The 14,107-nt window shown below is 38.1% G+C and overlaps 1 protein-coding gene across 1 annotated transcript in view; it reads left to right on the top strand.

Annotated features, from left to right (window-relative positions):
- The first annotated feature begins 10,630 nt into the window (after nucleotides 1-10,630).
- LOC131683830 (facilitated trehalose transporter Tret1-like) overlaps nucleotides 10,631-14,107 on the top strand; it is a 51,083-nt gene continuing 47,606 nt past the window's right edge. The window contains exon 1 of the mRNA XM_058966168.1: nucleotides 10,631-11,097. The gene's annotated coding sequence lies outside the window, so the exon portion shown is untranslated. The remainder of the gene's footprint in view (nucleotides 11,098-14,107) is intronic.

The following is a 14,107-nucleotide window of genomic DNA, read 5'->3' as shown; positions in this document are numbered from 1 at the left end:
CCTTGAGGTAACTTGAGCCTTAAATGTTACATGTCTCTCATATACATATTTTTAAACATGATAAATATCCAAATGTAGTTTTCTCTTCTCTAATGGTTGATTTTCTAAGAGCTACCTGCAAATCACGTCCCAAAAGAGTTTAGAGTGGATCCAAGGAAGCCAGCGATTCAGTTCATGATTTCTTCCATTCCCTTTCATTGTTGTGCGTCAATTTTATTTTTCGTTTTTTTGCGTTTTTTGCCTTCCTTGTAAAAATTCCCGCTTGTTTCAATTGTTAATCAATGAAAAGTTCATGTTAAAAATTACAAATGTTCTTTTAAAATATTTCTAACTGTATCCTTTAACCTGAAAACAGTTTTAGTATTTTTGTATATCGATCAGAATTCCTTGCTTTAAGATGTAGGGGAACATGGGGAGACTTGACCAAGCGCAGAATTCTTATATTGGCTATGACGTGCTATTAGGTTCCTGAATTTTTTTCAAAAATATTTTTATACTTGTTTCGGTCCCTTAAGGCAATTTTAAATGTTTGGAATGACAAATCCTTTCCTTATAGAAAATAACCCGCAATAATAAATTAATATCAAATGATGTAATTCTTTATTAAACTTTGTTTGGACATATCTACTCGACTATATCTACTATCTACATATCTACTAATTACTTTCAAAGTACTCATACATTAAGGGGACGTACACAAATGACGTAGCTTTTTTCGGCGATTTTTGACTCCTCCCTGCCCCCTCGTAGCATTTGGTCATAAAATTCTATCCTCCCCCTCATTAATAACGTAGCCTTTACCTACCGCCTCCCCCTCTTATCCTATGCAACGCGGCCGGGGGAAGAAAAAAATTTAACATATGTTTTTCAATTATTTTAAATACATGTCCTTTCAAAATGTTTGACGACTTTTATCAACATTTTCATTATAACAGAAAATTGCGTACAAAATAAGCCCATTTCATGACAAATATAGTGTTGATAGTTTTGTTTTGAATTTTATATGTTAAGGGGAGCATGAAAAGAAGTTTTCTAAGTTCACAATCCTGCAGTTGCCAATGACTCTAAGAAGCGTTCTTACGTTCATCTAAATTACTAAATTTAATTCAACTACCAAACTAAGTCGACTAGTTAGCAACATTAGCTAACTAATATAACAAGTTAAATCCGTATACAAAAACTTTTCGTATTTTTGCGAGCTTGTAATTCCGCGAATCGTAAAAAGGAACTTGTGTGAATTTTAATTTACTTTTCTTGGGAATGGACGAACATTAAATTGTTTTCTCTAATTAACGGGTTTTTTGATGACCGTCAAAAAATTTAAACTTCATGCTGCGTCACAGAACTTCTGGCCCTACCTTCCCCCTCGTCACACTTCGTCACAAATTTGGTATACCCTCCCTACCCCCCAAAATGCTACGTCATTTATGCATGGCCCCTTATTTTATTCTTTTTGAACTAGAGAAATGATTTTACATAAATCGGAACCTTGAAATAGTTATTACTAAAATGTCGTGCATTGAACGCAGTAACTAATGTTGGGGAGACTTGACCAAGATTTTATTACAATTTCATATATTTTCTAGGTTGTGGTACCTACTGTTATTGTTATTCACGTCACAAAAAAATTCCAATAATATGGCTGATTTAGTGACGTCTTAACATGCAATGTAAGCAGTACAGTTAATCCTCGAAAAGAAATGCATTAAAAACAGTAAAACATTATGAAATTGGTCCAGTCTCCCCAGGCCTTGGTCGAGTCAGTGGGGAGACTTGACCAAAAAAAAAGTTCACAGAAAAACTTTTATTACTTTTGAAAAAGAAAATTAAAAATTTTGCAAAAAATTATGAAAACGCACAATATCTTTACATATTATATCTCAATGACTTTGGAAGGATTGAAAACTGTTTTTAGAGATTTATGCGGGTTTTACTGAAAACCTGGTCAAGTCTCCCCATGTTCCCCTACCAGGTGCATAAGCTTAAATCCGCTGTTTGCTCATAGATGGCGCTACTGAGCATGTTTAGCTACCCGTCATAGGGGCCATGCACAAATGACGTAGCGTTTTGGGGGGTAGGAGGGTATGCTAAATTTGTGACGAAGTGTGACGAAGGGGAGAGTAGGGTCAGAAGTTGCGCGACGTAGCATTAAGATTTTTTACGGGAATTAAAACCCATTGATTGAAAAAAAAAAATGATTTTCCTCCAATCCCAAGAGAAGTAAATTTAAATTCACCCAAGTTACTTTTCATGAAATTTTTAATGTGGTTAGTTTGCGTGTATGCGGATTTAACTTGCTGCATTAGTTAGCTAATCTTGCTAACTAGTAGACTTAGTTTGTTAGCTGAATTAAGTTTTCTCTTCGGATTCAACCGAGCAAAATTTAGTAATTTTGTTGAATGTATGCTTCTTAGAATCATGGGCAGCTGCAGCATCGTGAACTGAGAGATCTTTTGTTCATGTTCCATGACATATAAAACTCAAAACAAAATTATTTACGCGATATTTGTCATGAAATGGGTTTATTTTGTTCGCAATTTGCTATTAAAATGAAAATGTAGATAAAAGCCGTCAAACATTTTGTAAATTCATGTATTTTAAAAAATTGTAAAACATTTTTTTTTCTTCCCCTATCGCGTTGGGAAGGTGTGGGGGGGGGGGGGGGGGTTGTCAGAAATGCTACGTTATTTACAAGGGGGAGGTTTTTTTTTTTTTTTTTCATACGTTTATTTGACACGGCATTTGCAATAGCTTTTTACGCCAGTTTCTTTTTTTACATAGCACGTTACAAAAATCCTTAAGACTAATTTTAACTATACTAGTACTTTGTCTAAAACTAACACTGAAATCACTTTATTGTTTGCTTTTTTCCTTACATTGTTGTATTTCATACTGATCTAGTATTTTCGGGTGTATTTATTTACTTTTTTTTCTGTTATTGTCTAAATTTAAAAACTAAATATTCTAGGTTCCTTTAATTGGTGAATGATTAGCCTTGGATGAGAGTATGAGGAGATGAATTTAATTAAATTTTGACAGACGCTGTTTTTAGAAAATGATAGATAAGTTCCATGTATAGAGGATCGCGATACGCCAGGATGTCTCTAACAGGAACATGGATTGGTCTTCCTCGGACTTGTAAAGAATCTACTAATTGTGATCTGGCTTCACGATATTCAGTGCAGGACCAAACAACATGCTCAATGTCATGGTAACCTTCTCCACAAGCACAATGATTACCCTCAGCGAGCCCAATACGACGGAGATGCGCATCTAAAGTATAATGATTGGACATGAGCCTAGACATCACACGGATGAAGTCCCGACTTACATCCAATCCTTTGAACCATGCCTTCGTTGATACTTTAGGGGTAATTGAGTGTAGCCATCGTCCCATATCTCCATTGTCCCAAGATGTTTGCCAACTAGCAAGTGTCCTCTGTCGAGAAGCGCTATAAAATTCATTGTAAGCGATGGGTCTTTCATATATTTCACCATCTAGTGCACCAATCTTGGCTAAATTATCAGCTTTCTCATTGCCCGCAATAGAGCAATGGGCGGGGAGCCACACTAGGGTAAATTTATAACATTTTCTTGTCAGGTTACTCAGAGATTCTCGTATCTTCCCCAAAAAGAATGGATCGTGATTATCAATCCTCTTTGAGCGTAGAGCTGCAATTGTGCTGAGACTATCAGTGAGGATAAAGTAATGGTTCGGGGGTAAAGTATTAATTATTTGCAAACTATAGTGAACTGCTGCTAGTTCCGCTATATAAACAGAGGCGGGTTCTGCAAGTTTGAGAGAAATTGAAAAATTATTGTTGAAAATACCGAAACCAGTGGCCTCACTGATTCGTGACCCATCAGTGTAAAACATTTTAAGGCAGTCTATGTGTTGATATTTACTTGTGAATATTTTAGGGATCTCCCGCGAGCGTAGATGATCCGGAATTCCACGAATCTCTGCTTGCATGGACGTGTCGAAGAATAAAGTGGATTCAGGAATATCTAGTATATTGACGTATGTGGGAACATACCTAGCAGGCGTTATTTCTTGTGACATGTGATTGAAATACACTGTCATGAATCTGGTTTGGGGTTGAAGCTCGACAAGTCTTTCAAAATTTTCAATTACCAGTGGGTTCATAACCTCACATCGAATAAGTAAACGAGAAGAGAGATCCCAGAATCGGTCTTTTAAAGGAAGAACTCCCGCTAGTACTTCAAGACTCATCGTATGGGTCGACTGCATGCAACCTAAGGCAATTCGTAAACAGCGATACTGTATCCGTTCCAGTTTAATAATGTGAGTGTTCGCAGCTGAACGGAAACAGATGCACCCATATTCCATTACTGAAAGTATTGTTGTTTGATACAATCTTATCATGTCACTTGGATGAGAACCCCACCATGATCCAGTTATTGTTCGCAGAAAATTTATCCTTTGTTGGTATTTCGTTATTAGATACCTAATGTGGCCTCCCCATGTGCCTTTAGAATCGAACCAAATTCCAAGGTATTTAAAAGTCAGGACTTGGGCTATCGTTCTACCAACCAACTGAAGCTGAAGCTGAGCTGGATCACGCTTCCTTGAAAAAACAACCAACTCTGTTTTCTCCGTAGAGAAATCGATGCCTAACTTCAAAGCCCAACTTGATAAGTTATCCAAACTATCTTGCAGTGGTTGTTGTAAATTTAAGGCTTTTGGTCCTGTAACAGAAACCACGCCATCATCTGCAAGTTGCCTTAGAGTGCATGGGCTGACAATACAATTATCAATATCATTCACGTAAAAATTGTAGAGAAGGGGGCTTAAACAAGAACCTTGTGGGAGGCCCATGTAACTTAATCTGAATGTTGCCAAATCGCCATATGAAAAATGCATGTGCTTTTCTGACAATAAGTTGTATAAATAATTATTTAATATTGGTGAAAGACCACATTGATGTAGTTTCTCTGAGAGAACATCAATGGAAACAGAGTCGAATGCTCCTTTTATGTCTAAGAACACAGACGCCATTTGTTCTTTTTTTGCGTAAGCTAGTTGGATTTCTGACGAAAGTAGCGCCAGACAATCATTCGTTCCCTTTCCCCTCCGAAAACCAAACTGGGTATCTGATAGCAAGCCGTTCGCCTCAACCCAATTGTCGAGACGTCGTAGGATAATTTTTTCCAACAATTTCCTGATGCAGGATAACATTGCAATCGGTCGATACGAGTTATGATCGGAGGCTGGTTTTCCCGGTTTTGGAATAGCGATAACTCTCACTTGTCGTGCGGGACAATGTTCTGCTCAAGAAGCTTATTGAATAAATTCAACAAGCGTCTTTTTGCTAGGTCAGGCAGATTCTTCACCAAGTTGAATTTAATTCTGTCTAGTCCCGGAGCATTATTGTTGCATGAGAGGAGTGCAATTGAGAATTCCATCATTGTCAAAGGCGAATCTATGAAATCGTTACTTGTGGGAGCATCGCGAGTGATTTTCTGCGCAGGAGCAGAATCGGGACAAATTTTCTTGGCAAAATTAAATATCCAACGATTCGAAAAATCTTCGCTTTCATTAGTCACGTTTCGATTCCTCATTCTTCTGGCTGTGTTCCAAAGAGTACTCATTGATGTTTCTCTTGACAAGCCATTAACGAAGTGTCTCCAATAACTAGATTTTTTGGCACGACGTATACTGTCAAATTTGTTTTGCAAAATGAAATAATTTTCAAAGTTCTCACGTATACCCCCTTTCTGTTTCATAATTTCTTTGTAGGCAACTTGTTTAGCTTCATATGCATCAGAGCACTCTTTGTCCCACCAAGGATTAGGGGGCCGTCTATTTATTGTCATTCCAGGATTGCATTTCGTTTGGGCTTGTTCTGCTGCTTCAATAATTAAACCCGCTAGGAATTCATATTCTTCGGTAGGGGGTAGCTCTTCTGTCGAAGCAAGAGAAGTGGAAATTAATGTTTCGTATGTTTTCCAATCAATATTTCGTGTTAAGTCATAAGGAATATTGATTGAATTCGTAAGGCCTAATTCACTGTTAATTGAAACAACGATTGGCAAATGATCGCTACCGTGAGGATCAGGTACAACCTTCCACGTGCAATCTAACCGAAGTGATGTCGAGCACAGAGATAGATCTAATGCACTTGGACGTGCAGGAGGTCTGGGAATGCGTGTTGTTTCGCCAGTATTTAAAACTGTCATATTAAATTCGTCACAAACATTGTATATCAAAGAGGATCGATTATCATTGAAGAGGGAACCCCACAATACTCCGTGCGAGTTGAAGTCTCCCAGTATCAGACGCGGAGCAGCCATGGATTCCACTACCTCAAAAATTTGACGTTGTCCAATTTGAACTTTGGGAGGTATATATATAGAAGCGATAGACATGTCTTTGCCTTTAATGTTCGTTTGGACAGCTACAGCCTCAATGCCCGCAAACAAGGGGATGTTAATTCTATAGAAAGAATAGCACTTTTTAATTCCTAGAAGCACTCCTCCATACGGGGTGTCTCGGTCTAGGCGAATAATGTTGAAATCATTTAAGTTGAAATTAATGTTTGAGGTAAGCCATGTTTCACATAGAGCAAAAGCATCGCATTTTAAATTATGCAGTAAAATTTTTAAGGAATCAATTTTAGGTATGATACTTCTGCAATTCCACTGTAAAACAGTGATGGAATCTTTCATTGGAGGAGGTGAATTACCCATTGAAAGATACAATCGCTGCAAGGATGGGCCATTGAGCAATCAGCTGCTCTAAAAATGTTCTAATGGTTGGGAGGAAAGCTGAAAGTATACTCTTTAGTGGTTCAGAAATATTGAATGCTTTAAAAATCCAATCAACAATTTCAGAAAATTTCAATAATCCTACCCCCGGCTGAGGCTCAGAGGTAGTCGAAATTTTATTATTTCCAGTAATGGTGTTCTGTTTGGATTGTACGTTCCCAAAACCGGGCGGAATTGATTTCGCTTTTGAATCGGAATTTTTCGGTTTTGGGCGCAGTTTATCTATTGGTGGAGAAATTTTAAGGCCCTTTCTTGGCAGCTTGGGAAAAGAAGACTGTTTTCTTTTTCTGGAATTTCCGGGTAAAACAAATGATGTACCTTCGCACGCTCCGTCAGAGTCAGACTGTTCCGAAAATAGAGATGCGTAAGTGTTTTCTAAGAAGATGGGTTTAGGGGTAGCATTTTTCAACATTTCTGCATAGGAGCGCTTAGACCTCTCCTTCAAGGATCGTTTAATTTTATCCTCACGCAATTTATAAATGGGGCATGCAGGGAGCTCATGTGAGTTTTCTCCGCACATTAAACATTTTTCTGAGTTTTCATTGCATGTATCCTCTTGATGAGAACCCCCACATTTGCCACACCGTGCCTTATTGGAACAGTAAGTGGCTGTGTGGCCAAGCTGTTTGCAATTAAGGCAATTCATTACACGAGGGATAAAAAGGCGAACAGGGAGACGAATCTTATCGATAATGACATAGTTGGGCAGCGCAGACCCAGCGAAAGTCACTCGAAATGAGTCAGACAGTCGATAAACTTTTTTATCTCCTTCGTGTGATACTGAATGCAATTGCTTGCATTCAAGTATTTTTACGTCTTTAAGTATGGTGTCTTTGAAACGACCAACCCCATGCTTAACTAAGTCATCAACAGTCAAACTCGATTCTGTGATGACCCCATCAATTTCAATTTCCTTTGAAGGAATATACGCTCTATACTCACGCGTAAAAAGCTCGCAAGAAGCAATTGCATTGGCTTGTTTGAAACTACCAACGACAATGCGTATTTTATCTTTATTGACTTTGACGATCTCTTTTACATCCGAGAATCGCGAAGTCAAATCTTTAGAAATTTGAATAATATTTAGCGCCTTTACTTTACGCCTAATAAATACAATCCATGGTCCCGTTGACGACTCTGGGTAAATTTTAATTCTAGTCGGATTTACATTTTCAGCATAAGGCTTAGGGGGAGGGTCTGTTACTCGTTCTCCCATCTCTTCATCCATTTTACCTAGCAAGAAAAACTATCACAAAAAGGAATGAAAAGTATACCTGTTATACCTGTAGAACACACCTCATGTGTTTCGTTGAAAACTCGGTGCCCGTTGTTTGACAATGTGACACCTGCTGTTCTTCTTCGTCGCGTTGCTTCTTCAGTAGAGAAATAGTCCTACCTGCAACACTTCAAAACTCTCTCCGATTAAGCTGCTCGTCGGTATCACCACCACAAGCGCGCTCTCTCCGTTTCCACCACCTCAGTAGACAAATGTGGCTACCTGTGGCTTGCTGCGAAAATTCCACTGTCGATGCGGCACTTTTCGGTGCCACTTGTTTTCCTTATTCGTCGTACCACTTCTGCGGTAGACAAATAGAGCAAATGGGTCTACCTGTGACGCTTCCCTCTTGTCGATTAGAATTGCCCGACGACACCAATACACTATATTTTTTTCTGTGTGTACAGGCACGATCACTGTCGATTTCTGCCACCGCGGTAGGCAAATTCGTCTACCCGCGGTTTGCTGTCAAAACACCACTTGTCGAGGATGCCGTTGAACACGCCTCCGACGTATCAACTGTCGACTCACACTTAACAAACTGGTCTCTCTTTCTCCCACAATAACGCATACAGCGTCTCGCACTCCGTCACTCTCTCGAGAACAAAACCTTCCACCTGGAGGCACAACCGTCTCGGTCGGTTGCAAAAACTGTTATATGACAAGGGGGAGGTTAGAGTTTTGTGACAAAATGCTACGAGGGGGAGGGAGGAGTCGAAAAACGCCGAAAAAAGCTACGTCATTTGTGTACGGCTCCATACTGTTTTGTGTGGTGTCGGTGTCGAACCTGTTTACATTAATCATTGAACATCATAAGTGATTTCATATGACAACTTATATTTTCGGGTTACAAATGGGTTTGGTTTGTTCCAAACTTTCGAGTGGGTAATTCTTCTCTCGGTTATTTTGAAGTGGGTAGTACTACCCACTTACCCACGTAATCCGCCGGCCCTGCTTAGTGGAGATAAATTAGTTTTCACTTAATTTTTCTCCTTGGGCCGAAAAATAGCATAGTAAATAAATTCAATTCTATACGCTACCAAAATAAACAAACAACACTTGTTGTTAATAATTGTTTGTGCATTTTATTTAAAAATAGTTAAAAAACACTCTTTAGTTAAGCATTTGTTAAATAAAATAGTTCTCCTAGGGGCATTGCATAAATGACGTAGCATTTTGGGGGGTAGGGAGGGTATACCAGGGAGGGTATTTGTGACGAAGTGTAACGAGGAGGAGGGTAGGGTCAGAAGTTGCGCGACGTAGCATTATGTTTAAAACCCATTGATTAGAGAAAACAATTTAATGATCCTCCATTCCCAAGAGAAATGAATTTAAATTCAAACAAGTTACTTTTGATGCGGTTTTTCATGAGGAAAATTTTACGATTCGCAGAATTTCAATTTCAAGTTCGCAAAAATACGAAAAGATTCTGTATGCGGATTTAACTTGCTACATTTGTTAGCTAATGTTGCTAACTAGTAGACTTAGTTTGGAAGCTGAATTAAATTTTCACTTCGGAATCAACCAAACAAAATTTAGTAATTTAGATGAACGTATGCTTCTTAGAATCATTGGCAGCTACAGGATTGAGAGAACTTCTCTTCATGCTCCCCTTGACATATAAAATTCAAAACAAAATTATCAACACTATATTTGTGATGAAATGGGCTTATTTTGAACGTAATTTGCTGTTATAATGAGAATGTTGATAAAAGCCGTCAAACATTTCGAAAGGACATGTATTTAAAATAATTGAAAAACATGTAAAAATTTTTTCATCACCCGGGCGTTTTGCATTGGACGAGGGGGAGGGGGTAGGTAAATGCTACGTTATTTACGAGGGGGAGGTTAGAATTTTGTGACCAAATGCTACGAGGGGGGAGGGAAGGGTCAAAAATCGCTGAAAAAAAGCTACGTCATTTGTGTACGGCCCGTTAAGCAAAAGTCAACACCAATTATGTTTTCGGTTTAGTGATGAATGATTTCCCTGAAGACTGATTTTTATTTTATACGGTGCCTTCGGCAAAGTTGTACCGTTTCTCTTTGCAAACAACTTTACTGAGGCCGCCAACCTGGGACTTAAATATTAACAAACTAACAGACATAACACCTAAAACAAATTCTCTTGTGTTTCATCGTTCATTCTGACAGTTTTCGTATATAAACGGAAAATTACCCACTACATTTTAGGTGTTATGGCTTTTTTAAAACTCATATATGATGCGACTTCTCAAATATTCACACAAATTTCATATAAACAGTCTAGAACAGATTATTAGTGTTTTTTTTGAACAGCATTGAATGAAATGCAGTAGAAATTTATGGCAATTAAAACAGTAACATATGAATGAAATGCTTTTAATATAGGTTTGACTCTTATTATGAGACATACTGTACACCTGAGCTTTTGAAGCTTCGTCGCGATCGCGTCTCGGGAGAGCCCCTATTCATTCGACGGGGAGTTCGATTTGGATACTACTGTACACCTTCATATCAGAAACGATGGAGCTCGACGCGGGAAACCCAACAATGCACTGAAATACTCCACTCTCGGCGACGGCGCAACCAGTCGCAGCTTGTACGCGATCGTGTGAAAACGTTGTAAATTTTGAACAAGTGCTGCTTATGCGCGCGTGAACCATTTGCACCCCTGCTGCATCTGGGATCTTAAAACGGCCGGTATCGGCAGTGTTGGGAAACAGTAGATGCTCGAATGGCACGAGGAAGGCTACTATGTGTCCTATTGTGAATAATTATTGACGAGGAGTAGCATAACTTGAATGGTTAGCTGCGATAAGGGAATTCAAGTTTTGAAGAATAACAAAAGTGGAATTTAGTGAATCTTACAATCCTACTATTGTGAAAGTGTGTGAGGTTTACAGCACTAGTAACATAATTTACGAGCTAAGTGTCGTGGAATATTGAAATTGGATTGTGTCATACACATCGTTGGAGGCGTTTGGGGTGCTTTTGAAAGTGTGTTTTTGGGCAGGTGTTGCGAAGTACGTCGAGTTGAGAAGCTGTTTAGTGACGTAAGTTATGATTTTTTGTAGTGACGTTTTAGGGGTGAGTAAGCGGAACGGTGTTGTTGATTGTTTAGAACAGCTTTGGATTTTTCGGGAGTGTTTTGTAATTATGGAAAACGTCGACTAGTGTGAATTCTAGTGTCATATTGGTTTGAATTGAGGAGACATACTACGTTACTCAGCTTTTGTGAGTATGGATGGGAGAGCGTTCACCACATAGAATATGCTTGGTATACCTGTATACAATAAAATCGGTCATAGCGATTATTTAACCTACATAATATTTAAATATGCGCGGAGTTCAAATATCAATTGCGATATAGTACCATAATAAAAGAAACTAGTGGCAATTGCTACTACTCGTGACATGATTATTATAACAATTGTGTAAAGCGTTCTGCAGCTTCTCGTGAATTCATACCATCACAATCGACCCCAAAGATTTTTAATGCGCGATAAAATTATTCATATGCTGCTCAACCCTCCGCAGATCAGGTGGGGTCGGATACGACCCCATGATCTTTTGGTTGTAGATACTTGCGTGGGGAGGGCGAACAACGTTTCGTTTAAGGTAACCTTGAAGCAGGTACATTTGAAATATTGAAAATAAATTGATGAACAAATTTTTTTCTCTACTTTACTACAAAAACGATGTTTCGGTAATAATAAAGAATTTCTTGTGCAGTAGGAAAGTTCATCGGTGCCTCTGATTCCCACCTGGGTTGCGAAATGTTAAAAAAACTTTAACAAAATGTTTTTTTGGAAAACGTACATCGTCATTTCGTTTTCTATAACGCTAACGAGGTGTGATTATTATCTGTATTAACTTATAATAAACAAGATTGGCTTTCGAAAAAGAAAAAAATCTATGATTTTAACATCTGCGTTTATTCAGTAGTTAGGCTCAGCAAAATGGATTAAATATAATAGATATCATTAAGTTGTCCCCATATATGAACACAGAAAGTTAAATTTTTTTACTGGTTTGTGTATCACTACAAATTGTTTCGTTTCATCCACTTACACCAGTGATTCTCAACCTGGGGTCCGCGGACCCCTAGGGGGCCGTGAAGTCGTTGCTGGGGGTCCGCGAAGAGGAAAATCTTTTCCGGACGGATATTGAAACTTCAAGTTTTTTTATCGTATCAGACTGAAAATATTATATTGACAGCATATAAATCGATGTTAAGCCGTGGGGGTCCACGACTGCCCAGGATAATTTCGAAGGGGTCCGCGGAGCAAACAAGGTTGAGAACCGCTGATTTACACTATTTAGGAAAAATCAAATGGGGGATGGAGATAGTGCTAAATCGATTGCCTTGTACGCAGCTCACCTGGGTTCGATTCCCAACCCTCGCACATAGCGTTAGAGATCTTTTCGAAACAGATTTCTCTAACCCGAAAGGAGGCGAATGACCCTATGGTTAAAATACTCTATAATAAAAAAAAATGAAAATACTATATCATTTTAGGTCATTTACATATTAAAAATCTGCACAAATGGTAAATTGTTCTAACAATGCATCCGTGTCAGAAAAAGCTTTTACCTATCTCATCACTGCAATTAAATGTTTTACCTAGAGGAAACGTTAGGAGTATGACATTCTGGATTGATTATAATGATAAAATAATGGGTGATAATATCTGTGACATAATCGGAGTGTCTAATGATATTCAACGGAATCCTGTTTGTGTGGAAAATTGCCAAATCGTTCTTTATAATAATTGCTGTGGTGGAACCTTTATCATTGGCCTTAGTGTTGATGTTTGGATACTACTGATAGTGGCGGATCCAAGGGTAGGGTTCTGGGGGTCCGAACCTTCCCCCGAAAATTTTCAACTTGTTGAGAAATGTTAAATTAGTTTCAAACTTAAAACCATTTCAAACCAAAGCACAAAAATAGGCAGAATTGAAATCTTGTAAATTTGAGATTTGTAATACTAATTGTTAACCTTCCGGCAGTCGCGCTAGTGCACCGAGTGCACGCTGATCTTAAAATCTAGCGAAATTGTCTTAGGGCACCAGCGGGTGCACTTTCAGTATGCCATTTGTGCGGCTTCCGGAGGGTTAAGTACAAAACTGGCTGTGCGGCAATTTTCTAAAGATGCGTTTTTGGAAGGGGTTCACGGTTGGAAATCTATCTCCCGATATTTTTTGTCCCGGAGCCCAAAACCAACGTGGGATTTTTTCGATGCCTTGATTTTTTGCGACAAGGAACATTTTTTCAGTAAAAAAAATCTGTTAATTTAGAAAAGCTTGAAAGTTTGACCGAATTCTATACATTTATTTTATAAGAAATGTAAAAATATAAGCCATTACAAAGAAAACCCTATGTAAGTGTGTTTACGACAGAATTAAAAATTTGAACATTTAGATGTTACTGTCACCTACCATTCTTTAGTTCATTTTCAAGACTTCATAGAACATTCTAGAATAATATTAAAATGAAAATATAATAAAAATTTGGAATAAGATTTTTTTTAAAAAACCCTACCTCTTAAATGAAATTATTACGTATAACGTATTCTACAATGTTCATTTTAAAAATAGACATTTCCGATCCCTCCTGAATTTTTTTCTAGAGCCGTCACCATTGCTGACTTAGAGGAATTGTGGCTGGTATTCAAATTTTCAGTATTTTTTTCGATTTTTTTTACTTTTTAACGATATTTCATTAGCATAGCTAGAGCCGCTGCGTGGTTTTCTGGCGCCCTTGAGCCTCAGTTTCGCGCCCCTTTGATGTTCACTTAGGGTTTCGTTTTCAGTTCGACATTCAAATAATAATTTGTGTACCGTAAACCGGGGTGACATTGATCACTTTTCGAAGTAATCATCACATATTTTTAGACGCAACACATTTATTTCAAGTTTAATATTTTAAACCATGTACTGATGTATGAAGAACAAGATTGGATGGTTTTACTTAAAATTGTCCGCTTACAGCTTTTTTTCAAAAATGATTTCATGTTGAAGTCCGTTTTCGTGTTCCGGGGTGACTTTGATAACCTGCATGTT

The sequence above is a fragment of the Topomyia yanbarensis genome, chromosome 2 (genome assembly GCF_030247195.1).
Source record: "Topomyia yanbarensis strain Yona2022 chromosome 2, ASM3024719v1, whole genome shotgun sequence".
Classification (NCBI taxonomy): Eukaryota; Metazoa; Arthropoda; class Insecta; order Diptera; family Culicidae; genus Topomyia; species Topomyia yanbarensis.
Note: the sequence above shows the minus strand (reverse complement) of the source record. Positions and strands in the feature narration are given on the sequence as shown.